Genomic DNA, 17,648 nt, shown 5'->3' on the forward strand with positions numbered 1-17,648 from the left:
GACAGGTCCCAGCAAGGGCTACATTTCTCTGGAGAGAATACTGGCCACCTCCCACAGGACTATATATACTATTCTACTTGTAACCCTACAAGTTGATTGTAGTTTGATCCATGTTGTACCCCCACTGTGATTTTGCTGTATAAATTATCCCTGACACAGGACCTCAGGAGCCACCCACTCAGGACCTCTCCTGGAAATCCAGGAGCTAGTTTCATCTATTTCCAGTAACTCTAGCTATTTCTCTAGCTATTTCCTCTAGCTAAACTCTAGCTATTTCCTCTAGCTTTCTCCTTTGGTTTAAGACTTCATTCCTTGACATTGTGAGACCATGCATTCCACACATCTGACAACTACGATAACAGGTCAGGAGTTATATTTTTCCTGTATCACTTCTGTCCTTGCTCCTTTAAAATCTACTCTCAACCTGGCAGCCAGTAACTGTTTTAAACTACAAATCAGATGAGGATGCTCACCAGAAGGTCCTCATCTCATTCAAAATAAAAGCCAAAAATAAATCTTTAAGAGCCCTAGCTTCCTAGTTACCTCTCAATTTAACACCTAATTGAAACTGCAGCTACACTGACCTTCAAGCTCTTCCTTATGCGCAGAAATAATATTCCTGCTTCAAGGCATTTGTACTTTCTGTTCCCTCTGCTTGGGATGTTTACTTCTTCACCTCCTTCAAGTCTTTAATCAAATGTTACCTTCTCAGTGAGACTTTCCCTAACCATCATCCCATTTAAAATCAGTCTCCCCCTCTTTCCTTATTCTCATCCTCCCTTCCTCTCTCAACTGCGAACAACCTGTCTCCTACTCTTTGCTTAATTTTCCATCACAGAATCACTAACCTACTGCATATTTCATTTATTTACCATTTATAAACCTCTCCACTCTAAAATGTAACTTTAATCAAGTTAAGGATTTTTGTCTATTCTGTTTTCACTGTGAAAGGTTTTAGAACATTCTTCAGTGAGCAAGACTCTCTTCCAAACTCTCAAGAGAAATTAAGTGCTGCAGCACAAGCCCTGTTAAAGACTCTCTTTGGTATTCCTGTTTAAAAAAAAAAAAAAAGAACACTTCATGAAGAATACTTGGTAGTAGAAAAGGTTTTGGAGTAAAGCCTCCGGACATCCTGAACAAAATTACTTTAAGCTTAAAAGTGTACACTCAACAAAAACTGTCAACTATGAGAATAAACCAAACACATTTTATAATATGCATAACTTGGAAAATTAATCAACCATTTAACATTTCTGAAGTTTTACTTAAAGGAATCTAAGAACGAAAAGAGATGGTAACAAGACCAAACACAACAGAACTAACCCAGTAATATTAGGAAAGGAAACCTGAGAGTGATACTTCAACAAAAAACCAGGGTTCATTTTAAAAGACATGATCAGGGTTAAGTGAAAAATTTCTTCAAAAAGAATGTGGATAACTTTAGCAAATGCTATTTTACGAATGAAGAGCCTGGGAGTACAACTGTGGTATGCTATCAATAAAAGTAGAAGTATAATAGATCTCTTCTAAGCATTAAACAAAAAGAATGGCAATTTAAAATGTTGATAAAAATTTTTAAAACTACATACAAAATAATTGGGGTATAAATTTAAAGTGAAATGTAGTACAATTCTGAGCAAATGAAGTAAAAAATCTAAGAGAAATGCCCACTGGTCACTTAATTATGTAGAGAAAAAGAACTAACTGATACTCTGAATTGAAATATACAATAACTATATGAGAAAAATAATCACTACGTAAGAAACAAGAATTATTTCTCTACAATGTTACTCTGCTAAAAATCATTTCATCATTTATTATTGTTGAACATTCTAAATCAAAAACTGGAAAATAGCAAGTGTTGGCAACATATGGAGAACCTAGATCCTTTATATATTACTGATGGGAATAATAAACAGGTATAGCCACTGTGGAAAATAGTCTGGTAGTTCCTCAATAAATAAAATAGGACTGCGCAATTCCATTCTTAGGTATATGCCCAAAAGAACTAAAAACAAGTATTCAAACAGGTACCTGTGAATATACATTCACAACAGCAGAATCATAATAACCAAAAGAACGGATTTATTTGTAAATATATATGTGTGCAAACAAATTTGTGTGGTATACATATAATGGAATACTGTTTTTTAAAAAGAAATGAAACACTAGTAAGTGCCACAACATGGGTGTGAATTGAAAGCATTATGCTAAGAAAAGAAGCCAAAGGATCACATATTGTATGTTATCATTCAGATGAAATAAACAGAAAAGCCCAAAGAGACAGAATGCAGATTGATAAATGGCAGGGGTATGGACAGAATACAATAAAGAGAAATTGTTTGATAAGAAAGGCATTTTTTTCCTTAGACTTATGTAAATATTTGGAACTAGACAGAGGTACTAAGTAGCACACTACTGTGAATATACCAAATACCACTGAACTCTTCACTTTAAAATTGTTGCCTTTATATTGAATTCTACCTCAACAAATTAAAGTAAAAAGATAAGCTGCTTTTAGTTCACCCTTTCCTACTTTCTGATTTCCAAGAGTTCTTAAAGATTTCCACAATCTGCCATGGTCTTTAACTTTAAAGACTCTTAGGAACTAGTATTTATGATTTTGAAAAAAAACCTAGAGATTCACAAATCATTGAAGCCTCTCTTCTGTTTCCCAACTGAAGCTTATAATAGGTTTCATTTTTAAAATATTACATCGGGCCAGGTGTGGTGGCGTATACCTATAATCCCACCATCTAGGAGGTTATGGCAGGAAGATGGTCACAAGTTCAAGGCCAGCCTGGACTATGTAGTGAGACCGCATCAAAAGATAGATAGATAGATAGATAGATAGATAACAATTCATTTCTGCACGATAGGTTTAGGCATAATTTTTATCTTCCTTGTAGTGCCTTCAGCTGATTAAAAGGATAAAAGGATAGAAGAGACTGTCATGAGAAAAGATCTGAGCTGTCCTCAGATGATATATAGGATTTGTTTCAAACCAAAAAAGATCTAAAGACCCCAGAATGGACATTCAATTTACACAGATAAAGCAAACAAACAAAAAATACTGAAATATACACAACTATATAGTCATGAATGTCAGAAATTTATTTTTTTCAAATTCTGAAATGTGCTCATTAATGCCTGTGTTCTCCCTAAAGAAGAACTAAGAACTCTAATACTTTCCAGCAATTACCCAGTTCCTCCATCCAGTCACATGATATCCTGCAATGAAAGAGGAGTTAGAGGAAAAGCAAAGACAGAAAATAAGGCAGAAAAGAAAACGTGTCATTCCCTTTACTGTCCCAACAAGTCAAACATCAACAAACATACAAGTGATCCAAAGCAAGGTTTTTCAAACTGCTTAGTTGACACATTATTAAATAGGAAAATAAATTCAGTTTTGGGAGCCAGCATATATTAAAGAAAATATACAAAGAATAAAATACAGCATAGAAATATATCCAAAGTAGTTAGTATAAAAATTATTACAACTTTTACTTCAAATTTATACCTACTGAAACTGGCTCATAAAGGTAAGATACATTATACATTGTCATGGGTAGAAATTTGAAAAATGAAACTGCTGAAACACTTTCAACCCTAAATTTACCCACTGAGAAAGAAATCAGGAAAACAGTCACAGTATCTTCAAAAAAATTAAGTACCTCAGAATTAATCTAACCAAGGAAATGAAAGACCTCTACCATTACCATGGTAAGGATTCAAAGGTACTTAATTTATAACTGTATTAGGAATATATACATGTTTACCTTCCAGGAGAACTCTGCACACATCTGACACTCCACTTGGTTGACCAATATAAAGTAAAGAGGAATCAAGAAAAGAAGAACATCTGAATTCTCTCTCACCTGAGTAGCTGAAAAAACATTATCTACCTACAAAAATAAACAGAATTGTTTAAAATGCTTCTGTCCTAGTAGGTACCTTAAAACAACACAACAACGCAAAACAGGGGGCTGAAATAATTCATGTGAAAATATTTTAAGCTCTTGGGCGGGGAGCAATATTGGCTTACCCATTAATCACTCTTTCCATTATCTACTTTAACTCCTACAAGAGATTACTTTATAATATCAACAATAAAAAAATACACACATACAGACCTTACTATAAAACAAGCCACATGTTTCAACTTCATTTAACTTTTCACTGCAAGGACATTAAAGCGTTGTAATACCAAACCTATTCTAACATATAGTTAAGTAATATCATATTTTAAAAATCATATGAAAAATGGAAATTTGACATTTGAAAACATGAAAATCTTTCACTGAAAATGGCTTTCAAAACATTAATAAAATGTAAAACTAGAATACGGTTGCATCAATAATGACAGACAACTTGTGAGTACAAAATTAACTTCCATAGACTTCTTAGAAAACAAGAAAAAAATTTATTGCCTTTAGTAGTGTACTTGAACAAAGCACATTTGACACAAACACATCTCTACACAATACTTGGAAGAATGACAAATTCTTAAATAGGTTATACAATTTAAACAAAAAAACCTCTAAATACTAAATTAAGAAACATTATTAACCACCTCTAAATTCCATTCTCTATTAATCTTTAACATTCAACAAGCTATTAAGAACTTCCTGATGGCTCAGAATACATACAAAAAGATAGCAGCCACTAGGTAATGCAGTGTAAAATATAAATAACATTTAAATAAAAAATTATAGCAAATGTACCTTAAAATTACTGAAATTTAATGTGAATTAAAGATTCCGAACATTGTGGTATCACAAGCAACTTAAGCCAAATTCTAGAAAAAGGATTTCCAAAATCTGTTTTATGCCTTTCTAGATATTATGCATTTTATTAAATATAATTCCTGTATTGTTTGCTTGCAATGATTTATTACATTCTGATGCAGCACTTTCTCATTTAAATTTTATCTGAAAAGTTAGAAATAATACGCTTCAAAATTATATTATAAATATGGAGAATAAGTATTGGCAGCAACTACTTGGACAGCAACATATTCACATAATTTTTCTTCTGTGTTTGAATTAAACATTGCTAACCATCAAAACAATATATGTTTTTATATTTCATCTTTTCTTTGTAAAAATACACGCTACTTTTATCCTACTGATGGTTTTTTTTTTTTTTTTTGGTTTTGGTTTTTCTCTGGTACCGGGAATTGAACTCATGACCTTGCGCTTGCCAGGCAGGCGCTTTGCCGCTGAGCTAAATCCCCAGCCCTCTACTGATGGTTTTTACAGTGAAAGGTACTCAACATCTTAAAACTACTTCAATATGTGTACTGTATTTGACAAATGTGCATTTAGGTAACTTTAATATATTGTCATACTATTGTGTCATCACTGTTCAAGGAATGATGGCTATTTCTTCAGGAAGTATGAATGCAATCAAAAGAAAAAAGGTGACATTACAATCAGTGTTCTTAGTAGTTTAGACCAACTTTTAAATTTGGAACTAAGTTTCAATTTCTTACACTGCTGGAATTGTTAATTAACCTTGCATTAACATGATATAACCAATAAAAGAACAAACTGACACACCATTAGAAAAAAAACAAAAAAGGAAAAAAAAGAACACTATAGAGAGAATTAGGAAAAACATACAACCATCTCTATAGTAAGATTATATGAAATCAGACTTCTCAGCAATCCATATGCAGGATTGTTATCCACACTCTCAATGAAAGATATATCAGTTCTTTTTCTAGTTTCTGTACTCTCTTAGGAATTACATAAATATTGAGAAATCTACAAATAGATATACACATGTACATATAAAAATTATTGTCAGTGTATAAGTTACTGCTGCCCTGGGACTGCAATAATTTATGTAACATCTGTTTTCATATTTCTCTAATTTTTTTGCTAATTAACATGCATATTTAACACATAAGTGCTCAGCCCACCTCTTTTTCTGCTGACTATGCCTCTCTTTCTATGTTTCTTATTTTTACAGTTGTGTACTCCTGCAGAGAATTTAGGATAGATGAAAAGCACAATCTTATTGAAGGCACTAATTTTAAAATATAAACAGTACTAAACCAATTTTCAAGAAAATACTGAAGTCATAGTTTTCACAAGTCCATTTCAATCTGCCAGCAACAGTCATGCAGTAAATAAAGGACCCAACATAAAACCATAATCTTAATATTATCTTAACTCTCTTGATTTTTCTTTCATAAAAGCTGACAAATTTTATAATATGTGATTTCCTACCTTGACAAGAATGGTAGAATTTTAAACTTGTTATGCATACACAACTAAAATAAGTGAATACAGTCCATATAGGAAACATGAAGATGTGTGTCACCAATGCTATCCTTTTTAAATTGTGAACTTTAACTACAGGTACTGTGCAGATTCAAGAAAGAGAGAAACGTTTTGCTCATAAAGTTCAACCAAGTACAATCAATTCTAGAAAGCTCTCAATCTGTACTAAGTCAAAAGTCAAAATATTGTTTATGCTTACATTTTTAATAGAAAAGTAAAACTAGAGGTATAGCAAACCCACGTTACAACTTTATTATCAAGTAATACTTATGTCAATACTGAAGCCCCACTGTACTTATGTCATGGCAAAATTTTCACTTTGTATTTTAAGTTTTTAGTTACACACCTCATTTAGTCATTTAATATTTATAATTTACTGGCTATTCCAGGCCTGTATGAACACTGAAATTGTCTCAGCCCTCATGAAACTCACATTTTCCTTGAGGAAACAGCACTCAATAACTACGTAAATATGTAAATATAAACAATGATAATATGAAATGAAAAATATGGATGAGAAATACATGTTTTGTTTTTGTTTTGTTTTGTTTTGTTTTTGTGGTACGAGGAATTGAACTCAGGACCTCAAGCTTGCCAGGCAGGCACTGAACCACTGAAATGTATTCCTGGCCCAAGATTCTCTAAAGGAAAGTTGATTTAGTTCAGAAAGATCAGCAAAGGCCTAATAAAGACAGTTTAAGATGAGATCTGACAGTTAAGGGAAGTGTTCCAGTCTAGTGGGTAGCAAGTGCCAACGTCCAAAAGCAGGGTGGGGGAACACACTTATAATCTCAGCGCTCTAGGAACCTGAGGCAGGAGGACTGCAAATTTGAGTTCCACTTGGGCAACAAGACCCTGTCTCAAAATAGAAAATAAAAAGGACTAGGGATATAGCTCAATGCAAAGGTTGTGGGTTCAATACTCAGTACTGAGGTTTGGGGATAGAGTTAGGCCAGCATGATCAAAGTCAAGAAAGATAACCAGAGAAGACAGTCACAGTTCAAGAACAAACATATGAATATCAAAATGAGGCAGAAAAACTCAGCGAAGTTGCTGGAGGGGTTTCTTTGTTTTGTTTTGTTTTGTTTTGTTTTGTTTTTTTGGTTTTTCTTCGGTACTGGGAACGGAACTCATGACCTTGCACTTGCCAGGCAGGCGCTTTTGCCACTGAGCTAAATCCCCAGCCCCCTGGAGGGTTTTAAATAATGTTAAAAATCAATTCTACTTTGAAAAATTCCAGATTTGCTTAATTCACAGAGAAGGCCAAGTGAGGCAGCAAGAGGAGTCAGCTATGAGATACTGCCAACTTTTTACTATGATGATAGTGGTAATGATAGAAAAAGCAAAGAGAATTTTGGGATTATAATCAGCAGAACCTGGTGGGAGATTAAATTTTTCTGGAGGATACAGATAGACAGCAGTTTCAACAACTGAGGTACAAAACCCTGAAAGAAAAACAGATGCAACAGAAAAGACCTAGGATTAGGGTTACACACATTAAGTGTCATGTTCTACAGGTATTTCAATTTAAATGTCTAGAGCTACAAGAAGTTTCTGGGCTTGAACTAAATTTAGAATTGGAAAAAATATGGGTAGAAAAGAAAAGAAAAAGGGAGAAAGAGAGGGGAAGGAAGGGCGAGGGGTGGGGAGCATTCTTTTCCCAAATAAAAATGTCTTCACAACAGGAAAGTATGTGATATTCCATACTTTCACAAACACATTTAGACTATTACCCATTAGTGCAATGCAACATATTTGCACTTATGTGTTATCTTAAATTGATGTACAATATTCAGCATTTACTGGAATGCCTATTTTAGTACACAACTGTATTAAGCACTCTGCAAATACACTTCAGGTCATTAATTTTCACAATACTCTTCACTTTTTTCATATGAAGACACTGAAGTTTAGGGAAATGTAAAGTCTTTAGTAAAGCCAGTAAGTGATAAAGTTTCTTACTGTTATCTAAATACACTTTCTATGTCCTTCCCACTAACAAGCAAAATAGCAAGTATAGTGTCAAATCTGGGCTTTACATTAAATTCACTTCAGTTATAATCCTGGCCATTGAAGACCACTTAAACTGTATAACACTTCTTCAAATGGAACTCCTCCCTTAGTAGGAAGTATATTTTTTAAATTTTTAAAAAAGAGAACAGAAAACAAAATAACAACGAAGATAAAGAACAAAACACAAAAACAATAAAAATGATACAGAATTTTAAAACAAGATGATAAGAAAGTAACAATGGTTGTTATATTACATATTGTTATCTTCAATGAAGTTGCTCAGATTGCCAGATGTAAGAATGCAAGAGTCATCAAACCATTAAAGAGAATAAAAAATAATTAAAAAAAAAAAACATTAGAAATGATACAAAGTTTCACTAATCAAAATGGTAGGAATTCAACCATGGTTGTTATATTGCATATTGTTGTCTTCAAATTACTTGTTAAGATAATATGCAAAATAAGCGTGCAAAATTGGTCAAAAAAAAAAAAAAGATTTAAGCATTAACTGTTCCTTTCAATAAACCAACAGACCTGAGCAGTACAATTATCCCAGCTATCCTTGTATATACATATATATTTTTTCCCTTCCTTCTTTCTTTTGTCCTTTCCCTCATCCCAGTTGTTCCTTCCCTTTGAGCAACTTCTTTCCCTTTCACAGTATCTACTGTACCTTTCAGGTTTTATTTATTCTTTCAGGTTCTTACACTAGGGAGACAATATGATGTTTACACATGTGGATCCAATTTATTTCACTTATGAGCATGGTCTCTAGTTGCATCCATTTACCTAAAAAAAACCTTGAGTTTATCTTTTTTTGTATAACTGAGTAATACTCCATTGTACAAAAACAGGCCCCCCAAATTCAAAGACCCAATCCAAGAATGAGCAAATGAGATGAATCCACACTTCTCAGATGAAGAAATACAAATGGCAAATAAATATATGAAGAAATGTCATTTGCATTTCTCGAATTAGTCATTTGAGAAATGCAAATTAAAACAACACTGAGATGCCATCTCACCCCAGAAAGAATGGCCATCTTCAAGAAGTCAACCAATAATAAATGCTACAGGGGCTTTGGGGGAAAAGCACTTTTTCACTGTTGGTAGGAGTGTAAAATGATACAACCACTATGGCAATCAGTGTAGAGGCTCCTCAGAAAACTAGGATTAGAGGTCCCATTCAACCCAGCTATTCCCTTCAGGGTATTTTTCCAGAAGAACTGAAAACACCATACCACGGAGATATATGTACACCCACATTTATAGCAGCGCAATTTGTCATAGCTAAATCTTGGAAACAACCCAAATGCCCATCAACTGAGGAATGGAAGAAAAAAGATGCAGTATTTTAGTGGAAAATATTGACACTTTAGAAAACATAAGTAACACCTATAGTCACAGGCCACCCAGGTTCATATGCTCAGATTTGTTTGCTCACTGGTGACCAAATCAAAGGAAGCCACCTATTTTGGTACGAAGGAAAAAGGATTTATTCAAAGCTAGCTCTCAAGGAGATAAAGGTGCCCATTTGCCTCAAATCACTATGTCATCTTATCCTTGTAGAAAAGGGAATTTTGTACAAAGGAACAGAGGAGGAAGGAAGAACACAGATAATGCAGATCATCACACCCGCTTTATCACTTCCAGGCAACTTTAAGTTCATTGTGCCTTTTCTCGTGAAAAGGGAACTGGGCTCCTGCCTCCTGGGACCAGTACCTGCAAATTCCTCTGTGCTGTATCTGTACTTTCCTCTGTGCTGAGGAAAGGAGGGAGAGAAGCTGTTGGTTATGTGTTCTGCAGGAGGAAGTCTGGAGAAGTTGCTTATCTTTAAAAGGAAAATCTAAGTTTTAAAATTCAACTCTGAGATGCTGGTTACACTATGTTATGGCTTGCATCTAGATACCCACTGAAAGCCTCATGAAATAATGGAGGGGAGCTTTTTCAGAGGTGGCTGGATCTAGAGTGTATGACTGATTCATGATGCAATGCTAGGATTAAGGGTCCTAGGAATAAGGGTATGCGATTACTAATCAATCCACTGATTGGTTTGCCACTGCCCTAATCCCTGATAGCCTAGATACGATATAAGGGACAGAAAGAAGTTTTGTCTTCTCTTGCTTGCTTTGCTACCTTCTGCCTGCCATGAACTGTTTTTCCTCTGCAATACCTATCTCTTCAGCCACCCTGCCTTGGAGCCAGCCAATTATGGATTAAAACCTCTAGAAATTGTAAGCTAAATAAACCTTTCCTCTCTAACTTGTGGGTGTTGGGTATTTGTATCAGCAATGAGAAAATTAACTTAAGGCACACTATGACACAGTACATAGGATTATGCATCACCATTAACATCACACATTCCTCTGACGTAGTGGTATCACTTGAAAAAGAACCTTTGGTCAAAGGCTATTCATGAATCTTACCTTTCTTTACTACCAGAAATAGGAATAAGTGTTCAGAAGTATACTTTATGAGATGTAGTAGCCTAAGATATTCCTTCCAGTCAACATACCCAGTTCCAGGGAAAGTGGACTGAAATTTGCTCACCAAGGAGACACATAAGGACAGGCAAATCTAGTTTCTCAAGCAGTTTCTCATGTGGCCAGCATGGGAAATCCAGTCCTGAGATGCCATGGAGAAGAACAGCATTTGGGATGACATGCCAGGGACGCAATCTCCTTAATTAATGCACATTTTGGGGTTCTAAATACTTTACATAAAAGAAGAACCTCTAAACTGTTCTTTTAATCTCTACCTCTTCACCTCTTGTTCTCTCTTTCTCTGTGCCTTCCTTTCTCTCTCTCAAAACCAAAGGGCATAAGACTTTTAAAACTCTATATGAGTTCCTTGTGTATATTACAGGTCTCTAGACATGCAGATTTTTAAGCAAGATCAGCTACTGTGTACAATTCCTTATCCTGCTTCCCTGACTATGTGCCAGGAACAAGGATGCTTGTTCTGGATATGAGCAATAGATTTATACTGACTAGGAGGGACGATGTGGCTGGCTCACATAGACTGACCTCAGGAAGCTGAAGCTGAATAGGATCCTTTCTTTTTTTTTTTTTTATTTTTCCAAAAGTACACAAGAAAATTTTAAAGCTACTTATCACATCTTACATGATTATAGGTAACTCAATGCCCATCCTCAAAGTGTCACTGTTAGGTTATAATGTATTTTATGAGCTTGAGACCAGCTGAAGATACAGGACTTTAAAATGTTGACTTTTTTCTCAAAGAGTGAAAAGACAAGGCCACTGTCTTAGTTACTTTTCTTGTTATTGAGACAAAATACCTGACACCCAAAGTTAAAAGAGGAAAGGTTTATTTGACTCACATTTTGTAGGTTTCAGTCTATAATCACCTGGCTCCAAGGCAGGTGGCTTGGCAGAGGGCCTTACAGAGAACAGTTCATGCTGCCTGCAAGGCAGCAAAAGCAACAAGGGAGTGGAGTCAAGCTTCTTTCTGTTCCTTCTATTGTATTTAGGCTATCCATCCCAAGGCAGGTGTGGCACTCACACCCTCAATCTCAGCCAGAACTATGCAAAACAAATCAGTGCACTGATTTACTAGTCACATGGCCTTAATCCCAGCATCACACACTCTATATTCAGCCATCTCTGACAAAGCCCTATGACAGCATGAGGCCTTAGGAGGACACCTAGTCACTGCCTCAAAATTGGTTTTATAATAAGGAGGTAAAGTAAACAAAAATTCTAGCTAGCAATATATAGCTCTTCTCTTTACCCTTCTGAGTCCTACTGGTTCTAAGTCTACAGTGTTAACTAACAGGAAAAATGTACTGAAGAGTAGCTTAAAATATTAAAGGAAACACTGTTATGACTTACATAAGAAAAAAAGTGCTAATTCATGACCCCTAGGAAAAGTACGAACTGACTGGTCTGTTTAGTCACAAACATAAAACTACAAAAAGATTATTATAATTCAGCTTAATTAAGAGCTAATTTTCTAATATGTAATTTTATATTAATGTTTAAAATATCCCCTAAGTAGGGGCCCGTGTGTTAAGAGGGACTACCAGATAAAACTCCCTTCTATGGAAAAAGCAGCTGCCTGAGTGGATTTGCTCCAGTTTATCCACTGATGGGTAGTTCTCTAGTTTTTCCCCAGAATGTTACTGAGCCCCACCCCAAAAACTGTAATTAAAAAATTAAACACACATATACATATAATTAAAAGGCTAAATTTTCTATGTCTAAAGCAATAAAGTTTTCTTAAACTATTACAATACACTTAAACTTACAAAAACTCTATTAAAAACAAATGTTTTATATTTTACTAAGGTAATTTCTTGTATTTTCCAATGTTAGGCTTTCAGTTACTTAAGAAACTGAGTTTAAAGAATTAAAAATATTTATTTTTGTTTTTGTTTTTGTTTTTTTTGTTTTTTTTTTTGGTTTTCCTCTGGTACTGGGAACCGAACTCACAACCTTGCGCTTGCCAGGCAGGTGCTTTGCCGCTGAGCTAAATCCCCAGCCCCAAGAATTAAAAATATTTAAATGTTGACTCGTGAAATGTTTTCAATACTTGGTATGACTGGTTAAATAAACTACTACTTTAGTTTATAGCACACACACACTATATATAATATATATATACACACATATATAGAAAGATGTATGTCCATCTGAAGACAAAATATATTGTACAACTATGCTTTCAAGTTCAGTTTAATAAATGCAAAATAATAAGTATGCTTTCATACAACATACATTCAACCTTAGACACATAAATGATCAAAATTTTGGCCATCTCTTTAAATTTAGCTCTGCCATTTAAAACTTGGTCTATGTCTACTGGCTTTGATTAAACAAACTTTTTGTTACTACCTAAATGAGACACACTTATATACCAGATAATGTTTATTTATGAGCAGTATCATTGTTTGCTAAGCTTGTAAGAGGTCTAAAGGTTTTTTTAATTCTTGTCAGAGCATATTATATGCAGCTAAGTTAGGTAGAAATATTACAATAAGCAGTCAGACAGGGCTAGGCCCTTGACAGAGCCAATACAGAAAATGAGAAGACATCACAACTGTGGCTGGAGGTGCACCTGTCAAAGGCCAGGTCTCAGGATAAAGATGGAATGACCAGGCCTGCATGCCTCCCTGAAGGACAAGCAATAATTTGACATTATACTATAAATGGTATCACCTGATCCAGTAAAGTCCAGATAAACATCACAGTCACCCAGGTAAGTGATTAGAGCATCTCTACCCACTCCTTCCCCCAAGTATTTTTGTTCTTTCCATGTACCCTTGCTATAAGACATGCTTCCCTATTGGGTCAATATTAGTTAAGCAACTATACTACTTGTAATCTTATTACTAATCTCATGATATACTGAATACATTTCTGTTTCCCAAGTATACAGACCATCTAGGATGTAGAATTTAAAAAAACATTTTATCACACTGATGCTCTCCAGACTAAAGCTGTTTATGATGGACTTTTTCAGTTTTATGTTTCTGCAATTGTTGTGTACTTATATTATGATACCTAGATGTGCTTAAATATACAGTTGAGGCAGTATCATTATAATGACTAAAAACTGGACATTAGTAAAGTACATTTATAAATAAGTATATTCTACTTAGAAAAGCACTTTGTTAAAAAAAATAAAAATTTAGGTAAAAGTTATGTCATTTGATATTTTATAATTGGATAAAGGCTAGCCTCGAACTCTTTGTGGTCCTCCTTCCTCAGCCTCCCTGAGTGCTGGGATTATAGACATGTACCACTATGCCCAGCAATCTGGGTGCTTTTAAACTCCAACTGTTATATTTAGGTAAACATCTCAAATTAAACGAGGGTTAATATGAAAAAGAAAGGCTTATGTCAAATGTTACTGACTTCCATCATTTTTTGGAGTCATTATTCATCAATAAAATTACTGTTCATTTCCGGTCCCAGGGTGTTTGACCTGGTTACTTGCTAAAAGTCTTTGTTCTCTTTTCCAGACTATCACAAGATGATCTTTCATCAAATAACAAAATTCATCTCCCTTTTTTCGCCTTTAGATCAGTCAGGGTAAGTCTTTTGATCCCTCACTAGGCAGGATCAATGCCCCTCCTCAGCCTGAAGCAGTTACCAGAAGATCTAATCAGCCTACTGCATCCATAAAGATTGTTGGGCGTGGTGGTAGAGGAAGTAAAACAGAAGAAATAAAGACAGGCAGAATGGAGACAAAGAAATCATAACTAAAAATTGCACTTTTAAGAAGACTGTAACTTTGAAGATCCAGCCAAAATTACTCAAAGAGGTCCATATCAGCACTTTGTTGGTTGAATTTAGACTCCTTCCCTACCAGACCCACTAGGCCTAAAATTCCTCAGAAAGACTAAAAGTCCACAAATTTGAGAAAATAAAGAGCAGGAGCCTGATCCTAAGATAAAGGAGCAGGTTGAAAGAATCCAGATATTTAAATTACCTATTAAAAAACAACATTGGACCCACACCTGTAGAATAGGGTGCTACCCTCCTGGGGGATGGGCCACCTTTCCCTGGAGTTTCCACCACCTCAGGAGAAGCATCAACGTTCCTTTTTCCAGGAAATAATGCATCTCATTTCTTTGCGCTCCCACTCTCCACTCTTCAGTGCACTCTAAAATCTTGGCCCAGTAAACCCTTCCTATGACTCTTACTGACACACTGCAAAAATTCTTTTTCCGTACTGAGTTAGGTTTGCAAGGGTCCTGCAAACCTATTTCACAAAAGGCTAGGTTAGTTTCTTTATTTCAGCTTCAGAGACCTTCTATGATGCAGCCTGGTGATAGTACTATTGACCTAAATACGAATTATTAACATGATCTACTAGCAAACTGAGTTCTGGCTGCCCTACCCCTCTAAATGAACATATGTAGTTATCTTTTGCCTCATGATGCACCTTAGGAGCATGCTAGGGAACAGAAATCTAAGACAGTAAATTTTCCTTGAAAATGAACTTTTATAACAGTAACATCTAGTAACTTCTTATTCTGTATGCACTATTGAAAGGAACAGTTAATGTTTACGTGTATGATCTTACATATCTGTATTTGTTTATCTGAGTATCCAAATTGAGGATATCAATATGTAATACAACAACCATTGTTAATTTCCTATCACCTTGTCTCAGATTTTGTATTGCTTGTATTGTTTTTGTGTTGTTTTCTAAATGTGTGTTTAAGATGCTTTCATTCTATCTTTAAAATAAAAAAATCACGATATGCAAACTTGAATAGATTAACAAATATCTAACAGATTAGTAAAGCACAGTTCTCCATATGTCTATGGATGACTGACACATAAGGTAGGCCAGTAAACTTAGGGGAAAGATCCATTCCTGCATGTGGATGGCACCAACCAACAGGGCTGTAGCCTGGAAAGGGTAAGAAGGGAAAGAAAAAAAAGGAAGTGCTCCTATTTTTGAAGAGTAACATTCTTCCAAGTTGCCTCTGGACATCATTCTCCAGTTTCTTCAGCCTTCTAAAACACACCTACTCAGACAACCCTTCAGTGAGCTTCCAGGCCTTTGACCTTGGACTGGCCCTGCATCCTAATCCCTCATATTCTGGCAGCTTCCACTTTCATGGGAAAAAGGGCTAAGCAGTCCCTGGATGTTCCTGCTTTTCAGCACACAAACAGCTACTGCAAACTCTCCTACCAATAAGCCTACCTAATAAGTCCCCTTACATACATAACACTAAGCAAATAAATATTTATATTTGTATATATACTTATTTATTTTTATTTTCCCCTACCTGTTCTGTTCCTCTAGAGAACCCTAACTAATACACGCTTTAGTTGCACGAGTGGTTCTGAGACAGATTATGGAGTGGCAAAGGTGACTGAGAAAACAGGTGTAACCAGTTAACTAAAAGATCCCGGAACACACACACAGAACAGTTCCAAAAGGCCTGCTTCTGGACTTCTCATGAAAACTACAGTAGGTTTCCAATAGGATAATTTACACCTGACATCAGCCTGAGGCCTGGGGATCCCAGCAATGCCTCTCAGAACCCATATGCAGAAGTTCTCTTGACTTTCCTCGACATTTGGTCAGTATAAAAGAACACAGAAGCCAGAGAGCTTGTTTTTGTGGCTTTCCTCACAACAGCCTGCCCTGTTTTCTCCAGGTTATACTTTTATCTTTATTTTTCCTCTTTTATTCAGCCCAAGCTCGCTCTGCAGAGCCAATTTTTCTCTGACATTTCACTTTTGCTCTTTCAAATAAACTTTGCCACTGCTTTTTTGGCCCTTTTGTCCAATTCTTTTTTTGAAATGAGAAGAACCTGCAAAACCAGCTCCAGAAGAAGACATGGATATCACAAAACCCAGTAATGTTTATTTGGCAAACCACTTTAAACCAGTAACAGTTCTATAGAAAAAAATTATAAGGATGAATTTTGCTATTGGTTTAGTAATTCTTGAGTTGGCTCTCTAGTTTGATGAAACCTAAAGTTACCATGGTCTCATCTTCTGATAATGTACAGAGAACTGATAGTCAATGGAGTGAACTGTTTAAAACAACATATAACACATAGGTCTATTTGATTAACTTAATCCATCACTTGTAAGATCCAAGGAATCCAGAGAATCTATATACAACAGTTTTGAACACTTTTCAAGAGGCAGAAATACACTGATGGTAACTGGTTGCTTTTAGCATTAATAATCTCAAAGATTCAAATTCCCAGCTCTAGACATATATAAATAATCTAAAAGCTTCTAAGTATGTTCTAGATATAAGTCCTTTGAGGGATATCTGGCTAAAATTTTTTCCCAGTCTATGGGCTGTATTTGCACTGTTTCTTGGTTACTTCTTTCGCTGTGCAAAAGCTTTTTAATTGGGTGACATCACATTTGTTGACTCTTTGTATTATTTCCCATACAATCAGAATTTTGTTCATGAAATCTTTGCCTATACCTATGTCTTCAAGAATTCCACCTGTTCTCCCTTCCAGTACATTTAGTGTTTCTGTTTCAATACTTACATCTTTGAACTATTTCAGTTTTAATTTAATACATAGTGATATACATGGGTCTAGTTAATAGTCTTTGGCACATGGAAAGCCGGTTTTCCTAACACCATTTATTAAAGAGGCTATCTTTCTTCCAGTGAATATATTTGGCCCCTCTGTCACCCAGAAAGTGGCTGAGTGTGTTTGGAGTTCTGTCTGCATTTCTAAGCTGTTCCATGGACTCTTAAGAGTTGTTTTTTGTTTTTGCCAGTACTATGCTGTTTCTATCAGGGCAGCTTTGTGGTCAAGTCAGAGATTGTGATGCCCCCTGCCTTGTCTTCGTGGCCTAGACTGCTTTTGCTACTCTAAGTCTCTTCTGGT

General features: G+C 35.3%; 1 protein-coding gene across 4 annotated transcripts in view; it reads right to left on the reverse strand.

Annotated features, from left to right (window-relative positions):
• Tbc1d5 (TBC1 domain family, member 5) overlaps positions 1-17,648 on the reverse strand; it is a 554,846-nt gene that overhangs the window by 421,900 nt on the left and 115,298 nt on the right. Inside the window, exon 1 of one of the 4 annotated variants that reach the window (XM_013515659.1) lies at positions 3,780-3,799. The exons of the other annotated variants lie outside the window; for them this stretch is intronic. The gene's annotated coding sequence lies outside the window, so the exon portion shown is untranslated. Of the gene's footprint in view, positions 1-3,779; positions 3,800-17,648 lie in introns of those variants that run through there. 4 annotated transcript variants of the gene reach the window in all.

This window comes from Chinchilla lanigera, unplaced genomic scaffold (assembly GCF_000276665.1).
Source record: "Chinchilla lanigera isolate Chin_1 unplaced genomic scaffold, ChiLan1.0 scaffold00029, whole genome shotgun sequence".
Lineage (NCBI taxonomy): Eukaryota > Metazoa > Chordata > Mammalia > Rodentia > Chinchillidae > Chinchilla > Chinchilla lanigera.